General features: G+C 42.6%; 1 protein-coding gene across 2 annotated transcripts in view; it reads right to left on the bottom strand.

Moving 5' to 3' along the window:
* KPNA6 (karyopherin subunit alpha 6) overlaps window positions 1-27,242 on the bottom strand; it is a 58,050-nt gene that overhangs the window by 30,703 nt on the left and 105 nt on the right. Inside the window, exon 1 of one of the 2 annotated variants that reach the window (XM_035019231.1) lies at window positions 26,799-26,842. The exons of the other annotated variant lie outside the window; for it this stretch is intronic. The gene's annotated coding sequence lies outside the window, so the exon portion shown is untranslated. Of the gene's footprint in view, window positions 1-26,798; window positions 26,843-27,242 lie in introns of those variants that run through there. 2 annotated transcript variants of the gene reach the window in all.

A 27,242-nucleotide genomic window follows, 5' to 3' on the forward strand; every position in this document is an offset into this window, starting at 1 on the left:
ACCTAGCTCATACCATATACAAAAATAAACTCAAAATGGATCAGCAACCTAAATACAAGCGAAGACCATAAAATGCTTAGAATAATACAGAGGGGGGCACCTGGGTGGCTCAGTTGGTTAAATGTCTGCCTTTGGCTCAGGTTATGATCCCAGGGTCCTGGGATGGAGCCCCATGTTGGGCTCCCTGCTCAGTGGGGAGTTTGCTTCTCCCTTTCCCTCTCCCTCTGCCTGCCGCTCCCCCCCTTTGTGCTCTCTTGCTCTGTCAAATAAATAAGTAAAATCTTAAAACAAAATAAAACAAAAAACAACCAAAAACTAGCCAGTCCTAAACTGTTTACTATGCCCTGCCTTCACTTTACCTCAAAAATCTCAATAAAGGCTCTGGCCTAAATCAGCTTGCCCCTGCTCCTTCTGCCTCCTGACTACCTGGTGCTTTCTGCTGGGACCCTACAAGCATGCAGTGGCTCCCTCTCTGACCTGTGAGCATAATAAACTTCTTCCTTCTGCACCTCATTCCTGTCTCTTCCTGTGGCCAGAGGGACCTTATCATACCTTCCACCCCATATTTACATTTTAAAAACAATCTCAGTATTTAAAAAACTGATAGGAGTGACGCTGATTGGGGCACCTGGGTGGTTCAGTGGGTTAAGCGTCCCACTCTATTTATTTAAAAGATTTTATTTGAAAGAGAGCGAGCGAGCACGAGCGTACCTATGTTAACGCACAAGTAGAGGAAGCCTTACTTAGTCTCCCTCTAGAGGCATTTCCCATTCTCTAAATTTCTTTTTTTTTTTTCTTTCCTTTCTTTCTTTTTTAAAAGTAGGCTCCATGCACAGGGAGGAGCCCAATGTGGGGCTTGCACTCATGACCCTGAGATCAAGACCTGGCTGAGATCAAAGTCAGAAACTTAACCAACTAAGCGACCCAGGTGCCCCCCATTCTCCTCAATTTCTAATTGGAAACAGTTACTAAAGGTATTGCTAAAGGGGTGAAAAATAAGTTTTACAGGCACACAGAACGAACAAGTAATTCTAAGATTGCTCTCTTCTGAAGTGGTTGGGGTGATTGTAGTGAGAGTTTATTTTTTTTTAAGATTTTATTTATTTGACAGAGAGAGAGAGAGAGTGCGCACAAGCAGGGGGTAGTGGCAGAGGGAGAGGGAGAGGGAGAAGCAAGCTCCCTGCTCAGCAGAGAGCCGGATGTGGGGCTGGATCCCAGGCGCCCCTGTAATGAGTTTTAAAAGAAATCTCCTGGGGCACCTGGGTGGCTCAGTCGGTTAAGCAGTTGCCTTCAGCTCAAATCATGATCCCAGGGTCCTGGCATCCAGTCTCACATCCGGCTCTCTGCTCAGCGGGGAGCCTGCTTCTCTCCCTCTCCCTCTGCCTGCTGCTCTGCCTACTTGTGCTCTCTCTGTCAAAGACCTGTACCTCTGAAACAAATAATACATTGTATGTTAAAAAAAAAAAAAAAGAAGAAGAAGATAGTAGGAAGGGAAAAATGAAGTGGGGGGAATCGGAGGGGGAGACGAACCATGAGAGACTATAGACTCTGAGAAACAACTGAGGTTTCTAGAGGGGAGGGAGGTGGGGGATGGGTTAGCCTGGTGATGGGTATTAAAGAGGGCATGTATTGAATGGAACACTGGGTGTTATATGCAAACAATGAATCATGGAACACTACATCAAGAAAAATAAATTAAAAAAAAAAAGAAATCTCCCAAGATAAGATTTGGGCTGGTTCTTCAACCCCAAATCATGTTGGGGGTGAAACACCCATATATAAATGGGAGGGGAGCAGAGTAGAGTCTACTAAGAGAATCTGAGTGAAAGAGAAATGAAAATGGAAGTTGAAAAAAGCTGAATTCCGGAGCTAGAGAAATTGAGGAAATGAAACTTCAGAGAAGGTGCCTCGGTCATTCTGGAAAGTAGCTTGGTGAACCCAATTGCAGTAGTGGGTCTTAGAAAGTGCATGTCTCCACATCCACTTGGTGAAGCCCAAATGAATTTATTATTTAAAAAAAAAAAAAAGATTTTATTTGTCAGAGAGAGAGAGCACAAGCAGGGGGAGCAGCAGGCAGAGGGAGAAGCAGGCTTCCTGCTGAGCAAGGAGCCCGACACGGGGCTCCATCCCAGGACCCTGGGATCATGACCTGAGCCAAAGGCAGACCCTAACTGACTGAGCCACCCAGGCGTCCCTAAGTGAATTTTTATTAAAAAAAATTCTAGGGGACTGCAGTGGCCTTCCTTGGGGAGTTCCTGATTACTCCTGTGCCTGGAGACTAAAAGGCACAGGACAAATTCCTAAAGGCAGCACTATGGATTGCTGTCCCCCATTACCTGACACATGGTTTTTCATGACTCTGAGTCTGGGCTCTCCTAGAGGGCTGTCCCCTCCTTTGAGCAGAGCTGACAGCAAAGCTGGAAAGAGAACCAGGCTGTGCTTCTTTAGTCACCACGGTGACAAGAAACTATCACAAATATTTGCTTATGACTTCACTGGAGAAGCAAGGCAGGGGAGGTTAGATTGGAAGAAGGAACAACTGCAGAAGCACATCTGGAATCAGCAACCAAAGGAATGCTGGACTCTCATTTAGGGACCAGAAGGCAAAGGGGCTTTTTTCATCATGCACTCCTCTACTTGCTGGGGCTGGATCAAGAAATCCAGGATACGAGGTGCCTGGGTGGCTCAGTTGGTTAAGCATTTGCCTTTGGCTCAGGTCATGACCCTGGGGTCCTGGGATCAAGCCCTGTGTCAGGCTCCCTGCTCTGCAGGGAGTCTGCTTCTCCCTCTGCCCCTCCCCCCACTCGTTCTCTAATAAATTTTTAAAAATCTTAAAAAAAAAAAAAAGAAATCCACGATAAAAATAGCTTTTCTAGCATCTGTCTTAGACAGCCTTTGGGTTTTCTTAGGCAAGGAAATTTCTCAAAGTGAATAGTTCCCTGAAGTTATACCTCCCATTTCTAGGAAATAAATGTCAAATGTTACCATGCACTCTCTATAAACTTTTAGAACCAAGGAACCAGTAATAATAGTACAAAATAGGCAAGGACCCTGTTATGGCCTGAATTCTGCCCTGCCTCCAACTCCTATGTTGAAGGCCTGGCCCCCAGTCTCTCCAAATGTGACTATATGGAGACAGCGTCTTTAAAGAGGTGAGGACACTGGGTTAAGGCCCTAATCCAATATGACTCGTGTCCTTATAAAAAGAAGATTAAGATACAGATGCACACAGAGGGAGAATACCATGTAAACATGAAGACAGCCATTGATAAACCGAAGAGAGAAAGGGCTCAGAAAAAGCCAACCCTGCTGATATCCTGATCTTGGAATTCTAGCCTCCAGAACTGTGAGAAAATAAATTCCTGTTGTTTAAGCCAGACAGGCTGTGGTACTTTGTTGTGGCAGCCCTAGTAAATTACTATAAGCCCTAACTGACAGATAAAGTACCTGAGTCTCAAGTCACACACTGAGTGAGTAGTAGTAAGATTACTGCAGTACTCCTTTCAATCACTGATGTTTAAAATTTTGAGATCCATAAAACTTAAAAATTTTGCACATGTTCTCAGAAAAAAGCGTACTACGCACAGCCAGCTGTCCTGTGTGTGGGATCGGAATGATACTACTTACTACACCTTCAAGCTCAGATCCTGTACACCTGCTGGCTCTAGGGCTTTCCAAATCAAAGCTTTATGTTCATGGTCTGTACTTCAAAAAGCTACCAAGCAATCACCTGATTGAAGGCATCTGCCTGGGAGAACCCAGAGGAGCTATATTTAGGAGATAAGGGAACTAGCTTTATTTTCTAGGCAATGACCTGACAATCTTCAAAGGAGATGGGACCTGGAACACTATGAAGAGTCAGTCTTTTCAAATGATTTCCCTTGTTCTGGTGTTGAGTGGGCGCTCCTCGGCAGAGGGAGGTTCTAAAGAAATGTTATTATAGCTGCCCGGGAATGAGCTAAGGCTTTAAATCACACAGACTGACTATATGGCATATGCTACAGTTAGAAGCTTTACAACTCATAATGATGCATTAAAGGTTTCTTAATGGCACTGGGAAGAGAGATAAAAGAGATAAAATGGTTACTCCCCAATTTAAGGCCTCTTCCTTCAAGAAAGTAAGAAACCTGATTCCTCACAGGTTGAATGGCTTTTTTCAGTTGGCTTCTCATACCTTTCAGGAGGAATTCTCTAGCAAATATGTATCAACCTAAGATTCCTGGGTTAAAACACTATGGCCATATGCCTGTTAATTGAAAAGGGTAAGAGGGTAGGTACCAGGATAGAGTCCATAAGCCTTAGCAGGCTAGTAACATTTGATAATGAGCCAACCTTCTTGTCGATAGTGCCAACCTCTTCGTTGATATCTCTAATCTTCACAACAATCCCGAGAATCCATTTAACAAACAAGAAAGAAGACTCAGAGGGTAAGTGAACAAGTCAGGAAGCTAATATCAACCCTGACCTATTTGGTCCCAAACTCCAGGTTCTTCTCATTTCCTGAAAAGGAAAGCTATTGGTAACAGCAAATCCATCGGAATTCTGGGTTGGAAGCTATTCCATCTCCGATAAAGAAACAAATCTGGTCATATCCCAGAATTTCAGTTAAACACAAACTCAAATGCCTTAAAAGGGGTAAAGAGGTGAATGATTTTTAACAGGACAGTCGTAATATTACATCAGGGATTGCACTCACACTCAGTTTTTACAACACTGTGCCAGCCGAACAAGATTTGACAGGGGCTATGGTGAAATCAGCTGTTTTAAGCCCTGGGACAGTAGCTAAATAGCAATTAAGAGCTAAAGAACCAGGTTCAGAAGTGTTATGACTTACACAAGATCATTCAGCTATTAAATTGTGAAGCGGGGACTGGGATCTAGATCTCTAATTCTAAAGGCCTCCACTTTCACATCCAACCTCTGAGAATTACTTCTTTCCATCCCCCCAACACACAATTCTATTCAATTTGGCTCCTGCCCTTGGACTAGGTTCTGTCTATATTGATCTATGTACTCAGTCATTTTAACTTGAGAATTACTGGCAATCAATTCTCTAATTAGTGCATATGAACAGGGAGCAAGTGAAAACTTTGCCAAGATGTCTGCCTAAGAGTTCCACCTTCTATCCACTATATCTGATTTTTAGGAACTCATTTTCATAGTAATAGGTTTTTCTTTGCAGTGACTTCTCTCCTTAGACCACAAATCCAACCAGCCATAAACTTAAAGTATCTCTGACGCTGTGTGAACACCTATACAACCAGAATTAACTAAATCAAAATTCTTCCAAAACAGATAAAGTCAGCCATGATGCGATTGGAAGGGTGGGAAGACAACACACAACACAAATGACAGAGGTAAATTTGGACATTTTCAAAGATGCTCTTCCGAAACTTACCTGGCTCAGTTTCTTATCATAGGCTGGCTTAAATTTTACCTGTCTTCTTGCTGGTCTATCTAGTAGATAATTACGAAGTTTATGGCAAAGTTTTGGTATTACTGATTTACAACTTTGCTAGTTAAAATCAGCACCATAGGAATAGTTCCAGTAATCTCACCACCTGAAATTCTTTTTTTTTAAGATTCATTTTTAAGTAATCTCTACCCCCAACATGGGGCTCAAACTCACAACCTTGAGATCACATGCTCCACTGACTGAGCCAGCCAGGTGCCCCTACCACCTGCCGTTCTTTATCCTAAGAATCAGTCACTTGTGAGTGTATTTTTTCATTCACCTCCCTACCCAAGCTACTGCCCCATTTCTCTGTTCTCATAAAGAGCAAAAAAACTTTCTGTCCCCCTTTTATTAAGAATTATTTATTTATTAAGAATTTATTTTATTTTTAGAGATAACAAGAGAGCACATGCAAGCAGGGGAGAGGGGGAGAAGGAGAGAGGGAGAGAGAAATTATCTTAAGCAGACTCCAGGCTCTGCGCAGAGCCTGATGCAGGGCTCAATCTCATGACCTGAGTGAAATCCAGAGTCAGACGCTTAACTGACTGAACCACCCAGGTGCCCCATGAATTACTTAAACACTAAAAAACTGAAAGAGCATAAGAAACATCTATAAACTCTCTTTTCAGATTCAACAATTAAAACAAAAAACAAAAAAACATGGGGCTTAACTCATGACCCTGAGATGAAGACCTGGACTGAGATCAAGAGTCAGACACTTAACCAACTGAGCCACCCAGGTGCCCCAAGATTCAACAAGTTTTAACAACGCCATATTTGTTTTACTCCATCAGATGTACGGATATTTTTAACATACATGTATATATATTTTAACTGGACATTTCAAAGTTGTAAATGTCACAACTTGCACTAGACCCTTATTACTTTAGTATGTGCCTAATTAGGACCTTCTTACATAACCACAATTTCAAACCTAAGAAAATTAACGAAACATCTATTATCTAGTCCATACTCAAATTTTCTTACTTATTTCAAAATGGTTGTTATAGCTAGTTGGGGGTTTTTTTCCCCCCAACCCAAGCCAGAACCCAGTCAAGGTTCACCCACTGTATTAGTCTTTTAACATTTTATTATGGAAAATTTCAAATATATACAAAAGTAGACAGAATAATCTCAATGCAATCACTCAGATTCAATAATCAACCAGTAGCCATTAATCTGTTTCTATCTACTCCCAGATCCTGAATCACTTAAGCAAATTCCTGACACCTCATCTATATATATTTCAGTATGTAGCCTCAAACAATAAAAACTTTTTTAAAATAACAATATGATTATTCTAACATCTGGTCATTTTTAATCTATAAAATCCCTATCCTTCTCTCCCCCGATCCCTTTATTTACTTGTGATACTGACTTTCTGAAGAGATTAGGTCAGCTGTCTTTTTTTTTTTTTTAAAGATTTTATTTATTTGCGAGAGAGAGAATGAGAGACAGAGAGCATGAGAGGGAGGAGGGTCAGAGGGAGAAGCAGACTCCCTGCCGAGCAGGGAGCCCGATATGGGACTCGATCCCGGGACTCCAGGATCATGACCTGAGCCGAAGACAGTCGCTTAACCAACTGAGCCACCCAGGCGCCCCTAGGTCAGCTGTCTTAAATGAATGCCCTGCATTCTCATTTTTTGTCATTAATTTATATGCCCATCTCTTGTATTTCCTGTAAAACCGAAGTTAGGTCTTAAGGCTAGAGTAGATTCAGGTTCACAATATTTTTTTTTCAAAAAAGTTTTTATTTATCTGAGAAAAAGAGATCTGTGCAAGCAAGCATGTTGGGGGGGAGGGGCAGACCGAGAGGGAGAAGCAGGCTCCCTGGGGCTCCCAGGGGCTCAATCCCAGGACTCTGGGATCATGACCTGAGCCAAAGGCAGAGGGTGTCCTGACTGAGCCACCCATGCGCCCTGGGTTCACAATATGTTTTTGGCAATAATACATTAAGGGGATGCTCTGTTTCATGCTTATCACATCAGGAGGCATGTAATGGTGGGCTGCCCAAATGATAATAAATTTGGTAAGATGGCAACCTGATCTCTCTTGACAGTCATCTACATACCCTAAGTCTCCATTCACTTTAATTTTGTTGTGACATGTTTCTTGAATATTACATATTTTATGATAAAATGACCAAGTTTTAAAAATAGGCATTAACCATTATTGTTCAATCTGTGTGCTCTGTTCACTCTTCTAACTCTTCAAATTGACTTCTATTCCTTCTGTTCCACAGAAAACTGCTTTTATCAAGGTCACAACCTCCCTGTTGCCATATCTAATGGATAGAAATTTCTGTCCTCTTCTAAGCCCTCAGTAGGATTACTAATCCCTTCTCTCTCGGAAACACTGTTGTCTTGGCACCACTCCCAACTCATCCAGTTTTCTCTGTCCTCTTAATGGCTCCTCCTCCCTACATCTACATACTGGTTTCTATCTTCACTCTCTTACTAGCTGATTTCATCCATTCCGGTGATAACTTAGAAATTTATGTCCCAAGCTCAGCCTTTTCCCTTGAGCTCCAGACCCATATATTCAACTACCTATCAAAATCTTTCCTTGGATATCCAAAACTACTCTAATTCCCCTCACCCAAAAAGCAACAGCAACAACATTTACAAGTTACTCAACCCAAAACCCAAGTAAAAACCATCCCTGATTCCTTCTCTCTCCACTTTCATCTAATCTATTGCCAAAACCTGTCTCAGTTTTATCTCCAAATATATCTTGAAGGTATTTACATGTCTTTCAATCCTGACCCCCACACCATCCAAGTCACTACTATCTCTCACCTGACTACTAAAGCAACCCCTACCTCTTCCTTTCTTCCCCCACACCCCCATTCATCACCACAATAAAACCAGAGATGCCACTGCTCCCATGTAGAATAAAATCCTTTTTCCAATTCAAGGTCCTGCCTATATATTCATCTCATCTCATTCAACTCCGTACCTTCATTCATCATATGCTCCTGTCACAATGGCCCTATCAGTATTTGGAGGCTGTTTCCGGTTGCAGTCTTCACACTTCCTGTTTTCTCTCTGCCCGCAATGCTCTTCCCTAGCTCTTAGAATTGCTAGGTCCTTTCCTCATTACCCTAACCCACAGTCAGCTACTCTATTTTTGTCAGAACACCTGTTTTATTTCCTTCGTTACACGATTTTACAGTCTGTGCCTATTCTCTTCTGTAGGACGTTTTAAGTTCCGCAAAGGCAGAGACCTTTGTTTTATCTCCAGTACTTCTTCAATATTTACTGAACACCTACACTGCCTCAGACACAAGGCCTAGCTGTAACAGCTGCGTAATACGTGTTTGCCGGTAAGTGAGGAAGGGTACAGCAAAGAAATCTTCCTGTGCCTGGAGTGGAGCACAACTTCCAAAGGCAGATTTTAGAAGGGTTTCTTCCTAGAAACCCAGAAACCATAGGTTTCCTCCAGAATTGATATGAAAACTGAATAAAAACAAGTCGTAAAGCAGGACACAAGTGCTTCAGAATACATTTTGGACTGCTAAATCTAGTGACCTTGACAGCCTTGATTCTGACTTTCTAATTTGTCACTGATGGTCACCTTTGTCTTCTTAAAACTCCACCCATGATTCTGACAGCACCACCTTCTCCCACTTCTACCTTTCCTACAACTCCTCAGGTTTCATACTGTGTTCTCTTCAGTGCCCAACTCTGTCAGTGTGGATCAAAGTTCTACCTTCGGTCCTCTTCTCAGCAGGAGCAGCCCCCTCCTCAAGCCTCCACTTTTATGCCAAGTATCAAATCCCTACTGTTACTGCCTCCTGAAAGTGTATTTCCAAATGCCTACTGGCTATATCTCTACCTCCCTTTCTCTTTAAACCAATTTTTTCTATCTTCCCTCATTCGGTTAATGCCATTACCATTCATTACCTTCCTCCTCCCCAAATTTCAACTATTGATAAACTGATTTTTACCTGTGCCAGTCTCTCCGTAACCAGTCTATCCAGCTTCCTCTGAGCCTTTTCTCAACTAGGCCTCAACCATGGCCTATAAATCATTGAACAAAACACTAACATAGTTTCTAACGGGTCACTAGTATGACCCCAGTCCCCCCTTAAAGTACCCGCTTGAGAAAATCTTAAGGCTGCGAAAAGAATTTACTGTTTGTTCCACCAATACCTGAAAATAGGGCCCCATCTCCGAGGCTCTGTGGCCTAAGGTCAATAAGCACCAGTTAGCAAACCCAGATGGGTTTCAGATGAACTAATCCCCCTTTCTCACATTTTGTAACTTTTCACTTCCCTTACTCTTCTGGGCCCCCTTTCTCTGGCCCCTCTATTCGTCCATCCTCCCTTTAAAATGCCCAGTTAACCATGTAGAAATCGACATTGAATTCAGTGCACACGTTTCCCTGTTATAATAGTAACATTATTGATTAAAATCTATCTGCCCTTGTCACTTTAACTAGTGTCCACTTTATCTTTGACTCGTTACCCAAATTGGTTCCTACTGACAACCTGCAATGATACTGTTTTAGTTTAGAACTCATCACCTCTCACATCTAAACCATTAAATCTTTGAAAGCAAGAACCCATGGCACAGTGCACACCACACACATGCTCTCAAATGTTCCATCTAACATCTTAAACTTCAGTCTCCCAAAGGATCCAAAGTGGTTAACAACACATTCAACAAAATAAAAATATAAAACCAAAAATCTGGTATAGGAATATACCAATTTGTACAGAAGACAGGGAAAGATGAGGGCCACCTAGGTGGCTCAGATGGTTAAGCATATGATTCTTGATTCTGGCCCAGGTCATAATCTTAGGGTTGTGAGATCGAGCCCCACATTGAGCTCCATGCTCAGCGTGGAGTCTGCTTGTCCCTCTCCCTCTACTCCTCACCCCCTTCCACTTATGCTCTCTCAATCTCAAATAAATAAAACCTTAAAAACAAAACAAAACAGGGAAAAATATAGATAGATAGACAGCAGGATAAGAATCAATTATTAAAACTGAGTTGCATTTTGTGGCAATTGGGTGGCTTAGCTGATTAAGCATCTGCCTTTAGCTCAAGTCATGATCTCAGGGTCCTGGAATTGAGCCCCTTACCAGGTTCCCTGCTCAGGGGGGAGTCTACTTCTCCCTCTGCCTCTCCCCCCAACTCGTGCTTGTTCCCGGATGTGTGCTCTCTCAAATAAATAAATCTGAAAAAAACAAAAACAAGAACAAAAACAAAAACAACTGAGGTGCCTTTTGACATGTTAGCTGCCTGGCAGCCAAAACAAAGCAACGAGTGAACACTTACATAATTTTCATTATCCATGATGGTGCTTTTTTTTTTTTTTTTTAAATAAAAGATTTGAGAGGAATCCTCACTGAGAGCGGAGCCCGCTCCCAAGCCCCCACGATCATGACCTGAGCTGAAATCAAGAGTTAGACGCCCAACCAACTGAGCCACCCAGGCGTCCCTGTGATGGTGCCTTTTGAAGGACAAAAGTTTTAAATTTTGACTAAGTCCATTTTATCTTTTTCTTTTTTTTTTTTCTTTAGGTATAATTCTTTTTTTAAAGATTTTATTTTATTTTATTTTGACAGAGAAAGATCCAGCGAGAGAGGGAACACAAGTAAGGGGAGTGGGAGAGGGAGAAGATCTTTTTCCTTTTTGGTTGCTTGTGCTGATGTTGTATCTAAGAAACTGTCTAACCCAAGGTCATGAAGATCTACTGGTTTTTTTAAAGAATTTTTTATTTATTCATTTGAGACAGAGAGATAGAGAGAGAGAGAGAGAGTAGGAGCAGTGGGGAGAGGTGGAGGGAGAGGGAGAAGCAGACTCCCCACTGAGCAGGGAGCCTGATGTGGGGCTCGATCCCAGGACCTGGAGATCATGACCTGAGCCGAAGGCAGACGCTTAACAACTGAGCCACCCAGGTGCCCCTTTGTTGTTGTTGTTTTTTTAAAGATTTTATTTATTTATTTGACACAGAGAGATATAGCAAGAGAGGGAACACTGGCGGGGAAGTGCGAGAGGGAGAAGTAGACTTCCTGCGGAGCAGGGAGCCTGATGCAGGGCTCAACCCCAGGACCCTGGGATCACAACCTGAATGGAAGGCAGACGCTTAACGACTGAGCCACCCAGGCGCCCCTACTCCTGTTTTCTTAAAAGAGTTTTATAGTTTTAGCCCTTTACATTTCTCTTTGATCCACTGAGTTAATTTTGTATAAGGTGGGGGAGGGGGTGAGTGTCCAACTTCATTCTTTCGTAAATGGATACCTATTCTTTTTAGGCATTATATATAATACCTAACACATGAGAATAAAGACAAACCAGTGATCCACATAAGTCCTTTCTTAATGAATCTATCTTTAACTGCGATGCCTTCAAAGTTAATGGTTTTTATGATTAAACCAGTCTATTAAACCAACAAACTGCTGCAGAATACAACAACTTCCTTTCCTATGTCAAGTTTCTTAGTTCTCTGTCAGGCCCCAACGCCAGCAAGAATCATGATGCCCCTGCCAAGAAAATCACAGATCTGTGTCCTCACTGCTAGGTATGAAGTAGTCTTCTGAGTTCAGCCCAGAATGCTTTCTAAAGTCTCTAGCCATGGTCAAAAGGTTTTATCTAAATCCAGAGTAAAAGCCAAGATACCCTTTTGAAAGATCTTTGAAATATCCCAAAGTATGTCTAACCTCTATGAGGGGATATTCCCAGGGAAAATTCAAATTTGAATGGTAATAATTTAGTAATAATCTGCTTAGCTTTTAAGGCTAAACTCATATAAAACCCCCATTTTAGTGGTAGGGAGACCAAGGCATAACTTGCAGAAGGACCCAGCTAATTAAATGGGTCTAACCCAGGTATTTCTTAAAAGCCAATGCTCTCTCCATTACATATACCTTACTTAACAGCCTACTAGCCACAAGGGGACTCCCTTGTTATTTTCTGGTAGGAGTGTCAATGTTCCTTCTACTACCCTACCCATTGCCTGAGTCAATCCCTCAAATGAGGGGTGATCCAGTTCTTGCCAGGAATGGGGAATACAAATATTAGGTGACAACAACACTAATAGGAACAGAAGTAGAAAAATGTAGGGACTGGCAAGTGGTTAGGCAATCATTTGAAGGCTGTTTGCCACTTCAAAGGAAAAGCAAAAACAACCACTTGAGTTAATCCTCCTTGTTTTAGAAGTGCCCCACGTGCATGTGTTTGTGTGGAAGGGAGTCACCAGCGGTGGCGGCAGCTACACTGATGATACCAAGTTGAGGGAAATATGATGAGCTGAGATAAATGTCATTTAAGTATGGTGTAGGGCTTGAAAATGTTTTTAAAAAGTTCAACATTACGGGGGTGCCTGGGTGGCTCAGTTAAGCATCTGACTCTTGATTTCAGCTCAGGTCATGATCTCGGGTTGTGAGATTGGGCCTGGCGTTGGGCTCCAGGTTCAGTGGGGAGTCGGCTACTCTCCCTCTCCCTCTGCCCCTCCCCCTGCTCATACTCTCTAATAAATAAAATCTTTAAAAATAAAATAAAATAGGGGTGCCTGGGTGGCTCAGTTGTTAAGCGTCTGCCTTTGGCTCAGGTCATGATCCCAGGGTTCTGGGATCGAGCCCCGCATCAGGCTCCTTGCTTGGCAGGAAGCCTGCTTCTCCCTCTCCCACTCCCCCTGCTTGCGTTCCTGCTCTCGCTCTCTCTGTCAAATAAATAAATAAAATCTTAAAAAAAGAAATAAATAAAAATTACATTTAAAAATCTTTTTAAAAAGTTCAACATTATGTAAATGGACAAGGGTTCATCAAGGGTTTGTATTAGAAAGAAATAGGTAGGCTGAGAGAAGGCAGCTGTGCTAGATGGATCACCAAAAGGCATGCTAGAAACAGTGTGGTACTGGTGAAAGGAGCTACAAGGCTAGACAATCTGATTTCCGGCCTTGCTATTTAATAAATGTACAAACTTGGGTGTCATTTAACTGTATCTTGATTTTCCTACCCTTACCCTGTCTCATACCACAGAGTTATAATGAAGATAAATGAGAATATACACAAAACTACTTTAGGATTAGGTTTGGTAATAGCTTTTCAAACTTCTGGAATTTCTCCCCTAGCTTCATGACCAGGAAATACTGCAAACAAGAAAACAGTATATCAAACAGGTACGACAGCATGAAGCTCTCAGGGTATTATCTGCCAGCCTGTCAGAAATGCTAGTCACAAAGACAATGGGAGAGGCTCTTCTATGGGACAACTGGGTCAGTCCACAATGGGGCCATAATAAGGCTACTCCTATTCTGGCCGATCCTCACAGGACTGGGCTGAGCAGTGATCACTCTAGGAAACAAAGCTGAATCTATGAACTAGGTGGTTTGGCTAAAAGACCACGTGGAAAAACTGTATCTGCATACACAACTATGTATTCAAAGCTCAAGGTCTAAGTGAAGTATGGCACACCGAGGTACTGAATCAATCAGATGTTGATAGTCCCAGAGACTAGTTCTCTAATGCTAATTCTCCCACAGATTTACTAGTCCTTTTGGCCTTTGAGTCTATATGTAAGTGCAATGGTCAGACCTAGGGGTGGGAAGTAAGGGGTAGTGAGAAACACAGGACAGTACTAGGATAGCTATAGCCCAAACTCCAGTTTCTCCAAAAGAAAATTTCCAACTATCCTTTGTAGACTGTGCAGAATCTGGAAGCTCTCACCTTCTTAGGGACAACCCACTGCCACTGCCACCAGGTGCTACAAGGAACTAAGATGAATTAAAGTAGGGAAATCGGGATGCCTGAGTGGCTCAGTTGGTTAAGCATCTGCCTTTGGCTCAGGTCATGATCCCAGGGTCCTGGGATCGAGTCCCCCATTGGGCTCCCTGCTCAGCGGGGAGTCTGCTTCTCCCTGCTGTGCTCTCTCTGACAAATAAATAAAATCTTTAAAGAAAAATTTAAAAAATAAAGTAGAGGAGGAGCTCAACTTCCACTGAAGCCAGCCCCAAAATATTCACTGAATATCTTCCAAGCACTCACACTTTTCAAGGAATCAAGAAAATAGGAGCACCTGACTGGTTCAGTCGGTAAAAGTGTGTAACTCTTGATCTTGGGGTTGTAAGTTCGAACGTCACATTAGGTGTAGAGATTACTTAAAATAAACTCTTGGGGCGCCTGGGTGGCTCAGTCGGTTAAGTGTCTGCCTTTGGCTTGGGTCATGATCCCAGGGTCAAGCCCCACATCGGGCTCTAGCTCCAAACTGGGCTCCCTGCTCAGCGGGGAGCCTGCTTCTCCCTCTCCCTCTGCTGCTCCCCTGGCTTGTGCTGTCAAATAAATAAAATTTTACCAGACTGATGAATCACTGAACTCTGCCTCTGAAACCAATAATACATTATATGTTAATTAATTGAATTTGAAATAAATAAAATCTTAAAATGTATATGTATGCGTATATATATATATTTTTTCCAAATAATCATCTCCAAACTGACTCAAATAGACAAGTGATTTATTATTCATTTAAAAAAACGTTTGTGCCAGGCACTGTGTAAAGGTTTCTGCCTTTAGGAAGTTTTACAACTTGGGGCACCTGGGTGGCTCAGCTGTTAAGCGTCTGCCTTCGACTCAGGTCGTGATCCCAGGGTCCTTGGATCAAGCCCCATATCGGGCTCCCTGCTCCGCGGGAAGCCTGCTTCTCCCCCTCCCACTCTCCCTGCTTGTGTTCCCTCTCTCGCTGTGTCTCTCTGTCAAATAAATAAAATCTTAAAAAAAAGGAAGTTTTACAACTTACTTTGCTCTCATAGCATCAAGAATATAATAGACAATGAATCTAAATGTTCAGTGAGTTCAGAAGGTGGGAGTGAGAACTATCTGCCCTAAGTATAAGCTCTACAGGGGTCTTTAGAGGCTAGATGGTTAATATTTCTTTTTTTTTTTTTTTTAAGATTTTATCTATTTATTTGGGAGAGAGCACACTAGAGAGAGAAAGAGCAAGAGTGTGCAAGTACGAGCGGGGGGGGGGGGGGAGCAGTTTCCTGCAGGGCAAGGAGCCCAGGACCCTGAGATCATGACCTGAGCCGAAGGCAGACCATTAACCAACTGAGCCACCTAGGTGCCCCACTAGATGGTTAATATTTCTGAAGATAATAGGGGTGGGGAGGGAGAACAGTTCACCAGGAGCAAAGATTAGGAGATTAGAAAGCCCAAGGTTGGTTTGAGGAACAATAACAGTTTGGTTAGGTATAAAAACAAAGGTCTACAGCAAAACGTCCCTGAGATATACAAAAGAACAGCCGGCCAGTTGGCCTCTATTCTGCAGCACTACGCTGCTCCATCCCTAGTTCGTAATAAGGAGGGTTCTACATTGTCAGTGTCTGTAGGTTGAATTACAGAAATCTCTCTGATTAGCTCTGTTTTAACCTTTAGTAATCTGAGAAAGGGCTTTTCCAAGAGCCCTTCTGACAAATTAAAAGCAGAGATTTCTCTAACCCGTATATATTAATCCAAAAAGAAGGAGCCAATTTTGGGAGGCAGTCTTCTGAGGCCCCATATACAAAGGGCCCAAGACAATATGGGGGAGGAGCACCAGACTGAGAGGCCACACAAAGGGAATCCTTTCTGCCCTCAGAAGGCATGCTGTGGACAGACATCCAGTGTTGCCCCCTTAAACCCTATCAACTCCTTCCAAAATGATGTAGTGAGAAAGAGCACCAATTTGGAAGGCAGGTAGATTGGGCTCCAATCCCAATGGCAGAACCACTACCTTTGAGTCCCTACATCCATTATCTATAAAATGAGCATAATAGACTTCATAGTCCTGTAGGACTGATGAAGTAATATGATGGTGTCTAGGGCCTCGGTGCTGAATCAATGATACTTTCTTTTTCTTCTCAGCTCCTACTCTGAAAGGTCTCAATTCCCCGTGAGGGCAATTTCTAGGAAGTTAGGGTCAAAGAGGACAGCTATATTTTCTTGCTCTCTATAATAGGTGGTTTTTCCTTTTCTCCTAACACTGTAGCTCCTTTCTCTTGATCCTTACCCTTCTAGTCCATCTTCACTCCCTCCAAAGCTAGGCTGTAAGAATCAATGAGCCAGCATTTTAAAAAAGGGCCTATTCTTGGGGTGCCTGGGTGGCTCAGTCAGTTGAGCATCCAATCATTGGTTTCTGCTCAGGTAGTGATCTCATGGGTCGTGAGATCAGGCCCTGTGTTGGCTCCCTGCTCAGCAGGGAGTCTGCTTGAAGAATCTCTCCCTCTGCCACTCCCCCCAGTCTCTCTCAGATAAATAAATCTTTAAAAAAGGGGGGGGGATGACTATTCTCTACCATTTACGTCACCCCAAAGCAATTCCAATCATGTCTCATTAGACAATTATTGCCTCTTTGGAAGATGGTGATAACTTTCAAATCTACACCTGCAATCCACACTTAATACCCAAGGGGTTCCTTCCACCCATATCCCAGAAACATCTCTTTTTTTTTTTTTAAAGTAGGCTCCCTACCCAGCGTGGAGCCCAACGCAGGACTTGAACTCAAGACCTGAGCGGAGATCAAAAATCAGACACCTAACTGACAGAAACATCTTTTTTTTTTTTTTTTTAGATTTTATTTATTTGCGAGAGAGAGAATGAGAGACAGAGAGCATGAGAGGGAGGAGGGTCAGAGGGAGAAGCAGACTCCCTGCTCCGCGGGGAAGCCTGCTTCTCCCTCTCCCACTCCCCCTGCTTGTGTTCCCTCTCTCGCTGTGTCTCTCTCTGCCAAATAAATAAATAAAATCTAAAAAAAGAAATAAAAAACAAAAAGCATGTTAAATTTTTTTTTAAGTTGTCACCTTTTCCATAAACCTGCTCCTTATACATTTCTTTTAATTCACAATCCACAAGCCCTAATTTGAAATTCCGAAATCAAAAGAGCTCTGAAAATAAGATATTTAGTAAATACAGCTTCAAAACACATTCAGCAAAACTCGAACAAAACATGAGACTACAGCCTTTATTTATCCCACTTAATGGGTTGCTACAAAATATTAGTAATACTTGACTATATAGGACTCTACCCCAGATTCTGTTGGAGGTGCTATCCAACTCTTATACACTATAAGGCCTTTCTAAAATCTAAACGATTAAAATTCTGAAATATCTGGCATAAATGGTTTCTTTTAAAGGCATGCATTCTCAATGGGGGAAATACTGCACCCAAAAGGGTAAAAGTGGTTCGTGGGGAGTGGGGGGACTTACATATTACAATGGTATGTGGTGCTCCAAAGCTCAACATTATCAATAAAGTCTTATTTCTCAGTATTTAATTTCTCTCAATGGATTGTCTTGAATATCACATGAGCAGTACTGACACTGATTTCATGGAAAGCAGACAACAGGTATGCAAGATGCGTACTCAAAGTATGGTGAACAGAAGACCACAACTGGGGGACTTCCTCTTGACTGACCACTAGATCTCAAAGTCATACAAGAAGTGGCCTGTGCACACCTGTTATGCCTTCTGGATGTTATTTATGCTTTATACTCGGTGCTTTTGTGTGTGACACGGGTTTTCTGGAAATTAAAAGTTTATATTTTATTATTTAATTCTACAAACTAAAATTTGTCATAATTAGTTATGCCAAGTATTGAAAAGAAAAATGTCAACAATATCTAAAAGAATATCTGAAAGCTAGTTAAGTTGTAAGTTTTTTCATATCAAGCTGTTTAAAAGTTCACTAAAAATAACTTTAAGTGATTTTTTCCTATTACTGGAAAATGAACAGCTTTGAATGATTTTAATTTATTACATTAGTTATTTATAAATGCTAATTTGCATGTGCAATTTGATACATTAGCATTCACGTAAGTAAATTACTTTAAAAGTTACTCAGCAAATACAGCTATAAAACTTAAATGCAAACAGCTTTTAATTTTAACTTTTAACCTAAAATTTTTGTTTCATCATTCTTAACCTTACATTGAATAAAAAGCAAGCGTTATGTCTACTCTCTTTATGTATAAAGCATAGACATACTACCATACATAAAAAGAGTATATCTGTGTGTTAAAATTTCATGGGAGGGATGCATCAGGAAAAAAAAAAAGTCTAAAAGGGCTCCTTAGGAGGGGAAAGAAAGGTTGAGAAAATACTGATAACAAGGAATTAGGGGTCTGTACCAATATCTCAGCTTTTCAAGCCAGAAACTTGGGAGTTACTCTTGACAACTTTCCCCTTATCCCCACATCCAATCAATAAGAAATGCCAGTTTTATTTCCCAATTATTTTTGCACTCTTTTCTCCATTCCTACTGCCAACTGCCCTAACTCAGGTCTTCAGGATTTCTTGTGTAGACTTTATAAGAGCCTCCTTAACCTCTTCTTTCTCCATATAATACAAACTTCTTGAAACAGTTTGCCTCTCCTCGCTCATTCCTTAGCCAGCTCCAATTTGCTTGTATGCCATCAAAACTGTTTTTGTAAAAGCAACTGATCAGGTGCATGATGTTAAATTCAACCAATCTTTTTAGTCCATGTTTTGCTGGTCCTCTTAGCAGCACTCAACCCTGACAACCATTTCCTTCTTGAAATACTCTTTTTCCTTGGTTTTTGAGACATCAATCACTGTTTTCTTCTTCCAATTCTGGCTGCTGATCCCCATCTTGCGTATTAAGGCTGATGCACGTTGGGGTTCTCTTTTCAGCCCATCTCCCATGATACATCAGTGATTCCATGATTTTAGTTACCATATATAGAAAAATAGATGATCAAACATCTATCTCCATCCCCAGACCTCACTCTTGGAGCTTCAGACTTCTATAATCCAATTGCTTTTTGGACATTTTCCCCTAGAGGTCAGACAGACACCTCAAAATGTCAAAATTTAAACTCATCCCAGTTAACAGCATCACTATCCACTCTGCTGCTGAAGGCAAGAGGTCTAGGAGTCATGCTTTTAATTCCCCCACCCGCCCCATCAGCCTCCCGGTGAAATTAATAACCAAGTCCTGCTAATTCAAATTCCTAACTCTCTTATTCCTTACTATTACCACCTCAGTTGCCATCATCATCTCTTGCCAGGACTACTGCACTACTTAAGAACCAACCACTTTGGGGCACCTGGGCGGCTCAGTCGTTAAGCGTCTGCATTCGGCTCAGGTCATGATCCCAGGGTCCTGGGATCGAGCCCCGTGTCAGGTTCCCTGCTCCGCGGGGAAGCCTGCTTCTCCCTCTCCCACTCCCCCAGCTTGTGTTCCCTCTCTTGGTGTGTCTCTCTCTCTGTCCAAATAAATAAATAAAATCTTTAAAAAAAAAAAAACAAACCACTTAAAGAACCTCCTGGTTGGAATCCTATTGCAGCCTAATTCATCCTCCTACAGCTGTCCAAGTCATATAAATAAATAAATTTGATCATATCACTTCTAAGATTAAAATGGCATTTCACTATCATCAGGATAAAGTCCAAATATCATTCCCCCCATGCTACCAATCCCTTTAGTCTACCAATCTTCTGCTTCTGAAATAATCATTCCCACCCTGCCACTGACAATTCTTTTCCCTAGGTCAGATCTCACTTAGCTTAAAAGGCCTTCCCTGATTCCCTTGGGCGAGGGTGGACCCCCTTACTATATGTGTCCACAGCGTTCTGGACTGCCTCATCCAAATACTTACCATTTTTCACTGGTCTCCAAAGTGTGGGACACAAGATTAACTAGGAGGTAGGAATAAAAACATATGTATATATGCTAATATACTAATATATGTATTAGGAAGGCTTACCTTTATTGTAGGTGTATATATACATAAGCCTATTAATATTGGCAAGATGGCAATGTTTATCTGTTGGTCACATGGCCAAATTTTCCTGAAGGAAGACTGGAAGTTATACCAAGGTGAGGATACTCGTTCACTCACATTTAAGATACTGCCTCATAATGTAGTTTGTTTGGGTGCCTAGTTAAGTGGATTTACAAGCTACTTAGTTGTTATTTTTTTTTTAAAGACTTTATTTATTTGACAGAGAGAGAAAGCACAAGAGGGAGGGGGGTGCAGCATGCAAAGGGAGAGAGAGAAGCAAGCTCCTTACTCAGCAGGCGCCCCTCTCTTGTGCACCTTACTCCAAAAGTATATTATGCTTAAAAAGAATACCTACTGGGACGCCTGGATGGCTCAGTTGGTTAAGTGTCTGCCTTCAGTTCAGGTCATGATCCCAGGTCTTGGGATCGAGTTCCGTATCAGGGAGCGTGCTTCTCCCTCTCCCTCTGCCTGCCGCTCCCCCTGCTTGTGCTCTCTCTGTCTCTCTCTCTGACAAATAAACAAAATCTTAAAAAAGAATACCTACTAAATACATAATGCTATCATGACCTGCAAGACTTTAAAAATGTCTGTCGTCATCCTCTTTTTAAAATATTTGTTTTGAGAGAGAGCGCGCGTTTGTGAGCGCACACGCGGGAGGAGCAGAGGGAGAATCCCAAGTCAACTCCACGCTCAGCAGTCTGATGTGGGGTTCGATCTCATAACCCTGAGATCATGATCTGAGCCAAAACCAAGAGTCAGATGTCTAACCCATCACCGCCACCTGGAGCCCATCTTCATCCTTTTAAAATGTTTTTTTTAAATACATAAACTAAGGGCGCCTGGGTGGCTCAGTCGGTTAAGCGACTGCCTTCGGCTCAGGTCATGATCCTGGACTCCCGGGATCGAGTCCCGCATCAGGCTCCCTGCTCAGCAGGGAGTCTGCTTCTCCCTCTGACCCTCTCCCCTCTCATGCTCTCTCTCTCAATAAAATAAATCTTTAAAAAAATAAATACATAAACTAAGAAATATTTTATAAAATACATAGAATATTATTTTCTAATATTTTACAAGACAGGCAGGTCCTGGGCTATATTTGGCTTCAAATATCCAAATATTTGGTTAGCTTAAGGTTTTTAGAATTTTTAAGTTGGCTCCATGCCCAGCATAGAGCCCAATACAGGGCCTTAACTCAGGACGATGAGATTGAGACCTGAGCTGAGATGGAGTTAGAGGCTTAATCTACTGAGCCACTAGGGTGCCCCTAAGGTTTTTAGATTTTAAGAGTTAACTTGTAATTTATAAATGTTTAATCCAATAATATCATGAAAATCTGGATTTCCAACTTCAAGGGGAGAGGGACTGTGGAAAGGAATGGGAAATCAGGCAATGCTAGACCTCCAGTCCCCCATGGAAACAATTGGCTAGAGCTGCATAGACCACATCGAACTCTGCAGCTGGCCTGCCAGTCTCCATGTGGTTGATTACCCATTAGAATTTAAACTCTGAAATTTCACCAGAAAGAGATTTTTGTCTGTTTTGTTCACCACTGTATTTCCAGGGCCTAGAGCAGAATAGTCCCTGCACATACTAGGTATTCAATAAACATTTGCTAAAATTGACGAATAAATAACCATTGCCTGCCTGGCACCTAAAAGTATATTTCTGACAAATTTTCATAATATGTTACTGCCTTCCCCTCAAAGACAAACTATTTAATCTATTAATCTATTTTTAGCATAGGGCCTGAAACACAGTAAGTCCTTTATTTATTCACTAAGTGACTAAAAGCAATTACTGTTAAGTATTTACTACTTGATAATAAACACCATGCTAAAATGGTTTACACGCATTTGCTCACTGAACCCTCTTAACACTCCTTTGAGGTAGATATTATCCCTATTTTTTTTTTTTAAAGATTTTATTTATTTATTTGACAGAGAGAGAGAGAGACAGCAAGAGAGGGAACACAAGCAAGGGCAGTGGGAGAGGGAGAAGCAGGCTTCCCGCGGAGCAGGGAGCCTGATGCCGGGCTCGATCCCAGGACCCTGGGGTCATGACCTGAGCCGAAGGCAGACACTTAACGAATGAACCACCCAGGCGCCCCGATATTATCCCTATTTTAGAGATGAGAACTATAAGGCTGTGGAGATTAAGTTACTGGTTGAAGAATGAATTATATTAGTTTTTTTTTTAAGATTTTATTTATTTATTTGAGAGAGAGTGAGAGAACATGAGAGGGGGGAGGGTCAGAGGGAGAGGCAGACTACCTGCTCAGTGGGGAACCCGACGTGGAACGAGCTCGATCCTGGGACTCGGGGATCGTGACCTGAGCGGAAGGCAGACCATTAACCTACTGAGCCACCCAGGTGCCCCTGTATTACAGATTAAGTAACTGTTAACACGAGAAAAAATATAAAATGGGCTATATGAAAGGCAAGAACAAAGTGCTACAGAATTCAGAGAGCTCACTTCTAGTTTGGAAGGCATAAAGTATCTGAGAGTTCATGAAGGAGGTAGCATTTAAATCAGACCTTGAAAATCAGGCAAGATTTCCATAGAAAAAGATGGGTGGGGAAGGGACTGTAAGTAATCGCCAGTAATGCTAACATACAGAGGAGGTAGTCTGAGTGGAATGCAGGATATGTACATGAATCTCTAAATACAGTAAGATTAGTAAAATCATTAGGAAGGCCCTGAATACCATACTGTATGGGTTATGATTTTATCCTGTAGACAGTAAATCCCTGAAGTTTCCTAAACTAAGGAGCAGAGTGGTAAGATCAAATGGGTGTTTAGGCAACACTGCTACAGCAAGAATTACAGCAGTGGTACAGGAAGGTATAGAAGAGATCTGGAGGGCTTCTAAAATACCTTTACAATTTATATTTTTTGGTATCTAGTACTTCACTGAATCTTCATTAATATTAATAAACAGTGTTACCCATATTTTCATTTTTTAAAATTATTTATTTATTTGAGAGAGAGAATGAGATAGAGAGCATGAGAGGGGGGAGGGTCAGAGAGAGAGGCAGACTCCCTGCTGAGCAGGGAGCCCGATGCGGGACTCGATCCCGGGACTCCAGGATTATGACCTGAGCCGAAGGCAGTCGCCCAACCAACTGAGCCACCCAGGCGCCCCCACTTTTTTAAGATTTATTTATCATTTGAGAGAAATCATGAGCACCGGCGTGCAGGACGGTATGGCAGAGGGAGAAGTCTTCAGCTCAGCGTGAAGCCTGATGTGGGGCTTGATCGGACGACCTCAAGATCATGACCTGAGCTGAAATCAAGAGTCAGACGTCCAACCAACTGTGCCACCCAGGCACCCCTATCCACATTTTCACTTTGAGGAGCCTGAGATTCGGTAAGGTTAAAGAGCACAGAATTAATACTCTTTGTGGGTCTCTGCTATGAGAAAAACCTACACAAAGCAATTTAGAAGTAACATGATCACAGTCTTCAACAATTGCCAATACAGAAAGGGAAGAAAAGAGTGAGGAACCAAAGATGGATAGATGCCCCAGTGCCTGGGCCAATGGTTCTACCATTTACAGAAATGAAGGAAAAGTTGGCCAGGAAAGGGGAGTAAGTTTGATGCTTGTGGGACACTTAGGTGGTGACTGACAATTAGGTGCCTACTCTGCAAGTAGCTGTTATACACGGGTGGGTGGGCAACCCGGATTGGAGGGAAAATAAGAGATGGGCTAAGTTACTTCTGGACCAGGAAGTGTTCTGTTAGAAAGGTTTTGTTACTTGCAGCCAAAAACCAAACTAGAAGTGGCCTTAAGTATCCTAGTTAAATCAAGAGATAAGACAGTTCCAAAGTTGCCTAATTCAGTGGCTCAAAAACATCAAGAAAATATCAGATTCTTCCCATCTTCTCTACTCTCACCCTTAGAGCTGACTGCTCTTACTTATAAGTTCTGCCTCACGACCCCAGCATTACTAATGCCAATTTTAGAGTCAGAAAAGGGCTCTTTCCTTTCCAGAGGCAGAACACAGCCCTTAATAGCCCATTATGTTGGTTAGAACCATACTACCTGAGTAAGTGGTTCTACTGACTAGCTCTGACCTTTCTCACAAGTTACTGAACTTCTCTATGCTTCAGTTTCCTCAACTACAACATGAGAATCTGAGAAGTAAAGGAGTTAATATTATAGTACTTAGTGCCTAGCACATAGCAAGTTCTATTTAAATGCTGGCTATTATTACAGCTTGCCCATCTCTCTCTTTTCTTTTATTTGAGGCTCTCATACTTTGGTGATACCCAAGTTAAAACAGAAGAAGCTGGCAAAAAAATAATAAAATAAATAATAAAATAAAACCTGGCAAATCTCTTTTAAATAAGGAAGTCTTTGCCAGAAGTCCCCCAGGCTTCCCTTCCTGTCTAATTAGCCAGAGCTGCATCACATACCCAAGCCTAAATCAATCACTGCCTAGGGAGACAGAATTACAATGACTGGTTAATAGTTTATTTAATCAAGTCCTATCCTTGGGGCTGGGGTAGCAAGATGGCAGGAACGGGTGATAAAACAACCAGTGTCTGCCAAAGCTTAGTTTTTAAGAGACTGTGGTCTCTGCTAGGGAGGGTCAGAATAAGTAACTTCTAGAGCTGCAAGCAGCACCCCCACAGGCTTCTAATGGCAGTGAAATCACTACAAAAGTCTGTTAAAGCTAATGAACTTTGGCACAGGACAAACAGTATAGGATATAGTAGGGCTTGAGTAGAGCACACCTGAGAGGCAGTGAAATACAGCAGGTTCTAGATTCATAGGGGTGTGGTGAGGGCTATGTTAGTATCCCCAGAACACAAAGGGCCTAGATCACCAGCCTTGGATGAGTGACCTAATCTTCACAAAGCCTCAGTTTACTCATTTATGAATGGGGATAACCCAAACTACCTTGGATTCCATGTTAGGATTAAATGTATCCTTAGTTTCACTCACACCGTATGTATAAGGATCAACCAAAAAACATGAACACCAATAGCTGGACATTCAGAAAGACCAAGTGGGACAGGGAAGAGGTACCTAAAATGGAATTGGAGAGAAAAAGGGAGGCCACCTAACTCTAGACTAATAATCCCCTTCAGGACCCTGCTCAGGCTTTTTTGCTCCATATAATAAGAACTTTCATTTCAAAGTCTACCAGAAAAGGACTAATTTTACTTCACACCTTAACTCTTCTAAAAAGTTTGTGTACAGCAAAATGGGTAAGGATCTCACTTCTGGCTCTGCTACTTACTAGCTGTGTTATCTTCTCTGAGGGAGTTTCCCAATCTATAAACTTATTTCACTGAGCATAATAAACTTAACATTAGCTCCTTCCCTTTGAGACACCAGTGTTTCTAAAATTGAAAGCCAACAGAAAATCTATAACATAAAAGTCCCCTAAATTTTCCATTGATACATAAAGCTGCAGTTAACAAAGATAAGCCCATCAGGCTTGACAGTAGATTCTGGAAACCGGAATGCTTAAGGGAAAGGAATGCTATTGAAGGTAGAAAAGAATCTGTTCTGATGCCTATGGAGCCTTTACTAGGCTCTGAACACTGTTATCTTAGTCCTCAAAACATCTTGATAACACTCCCTTTCCCCTCCTTCTAGAGATGTGGAAAAGGAAGAATCGGAAAGGAAAATAACATTTACTGTGCACTGTGCTAGATGCTTTCTACTGCCTTCGATACTTACATGATTTCTCTGGATGAGAAAGCCAGAAAGTGGCAGGCAGGATTATAATACCAGATCTGATTCTAAAGTTATTGCCTTGCAACTCAAGGGAATAATTTATGGTTCCTCAGGATCAGGGTTCTTACAAAACTCAAACTTAGAATCTCATTTAGCTCTCCCTCCACACACAATAGTTGGGGTGAGCAATTCACTTTGGAGTTTTTCAGTTTCATTCAGACTAAAGATTTCAAAGCGGGCCCACTAGGCACAAAAAAACCACCTTTACAACTTTGCCTAGGGTTAAAGCTTTCTTCCCCCCTTTCCCGCCCAACCACTAGGTGGCCAAGCCATAAAGAACTGCAGCCATACACTAGGGCTCTGGAGGGATCACCCTGGTTTAGCCACTAACTGTGTGACCTTGGGTAAGTTACTTTACCTCTCTCTAAGTCTCAGTTTCCTTACCTGTAAATTGGGGTAACAGCTGTATGTCTCATTAGGTTGTGCATATTAGGTAAAACGTGACATGTAAAGCCGTCAGAACAATGCCCACGCGCAGGAAGAGCGTAACAAGATGCATAGTTTTTTAATGCTTAAGAGGAAATAGCTCTTCAGTGATGGTTCTGTCGCTAAGTCCAAAGACTTAGCCATCGGATTCTCTCTGAGCACAGGCCTTGCCAGCCAGAGTCCCTTCAGAGAGAGCAACAGGTCGCTCCTTTTCTCCTAACCGGGGCCAGGCCCACACCTGAAATCCCCAATCTACTACATATGGCCCCAAGGTCTTGGCCTGCGGTTTTCTACTACTAGGCTGTCACTCTGACTCCAGCCGAACCACCCCATTTCCGCCCGTGGCTCGGGAAGTTCTGCCGGCCTTCAGCGGCCCGGGCTGCTTACGGCATGGCTGCCCCTGGTTACGGGCCTGGAGCCGGCAAGCCTGGCGTTCCCTCACCAGAGGACTCTACTCGCGACGTAGGCAGGATTTCCCTTGAGTTCAGAGAAGCCCCCGAATCCACTCAAGATGCGCGTCGGTCAGACACACGCCTGGAGAGGGCTCCCTCAACGCCGCCCTGGCCTGCCGCCGGGAGCCCGTCCCCCAGCCCCGGTCTCGGCGCAGGCCGGAGGAGCGGCCCCTTTCCAGCCCCCGGGAACGCGTGGGCTCCAGCCCTGGGCCACCACGTGGGGGCTCCAGGCGTGGCAAGGTGCTCCGGGAACCAGCCCCCGAAGACTGCTCCTGCAAGGGCCCTAGCCCGGCCCCAAACTGGCCTGAGCGGCTCCCCCGGCCTGACTTCTCCCCTCAAACCTATTTGGAGGGGCCTCAGACACCTTCTGCAGACCGGAGACAGGCTCCCGCTAGACCCCAAGCCCCAGGACTGCCTCAGCTCGAGTCCCCAAT

Source organism: Mirounga leonina, unplaced genomic scaffold (genome assembly GCF_011800145.1).
Source record: "Mirounga leonina isolate KUSES-001 unplaced genomic scaffold, KU_Mleo_1.0 Mir_173, whole genome shotgun sequence".
Taxonomy (NCBI): domain Eukaryota; kingdom Metazoa; phylum Chordata; class Mammalia; order Carnivora; family Phocidae; genus Mirounga; species Mirounga leonina.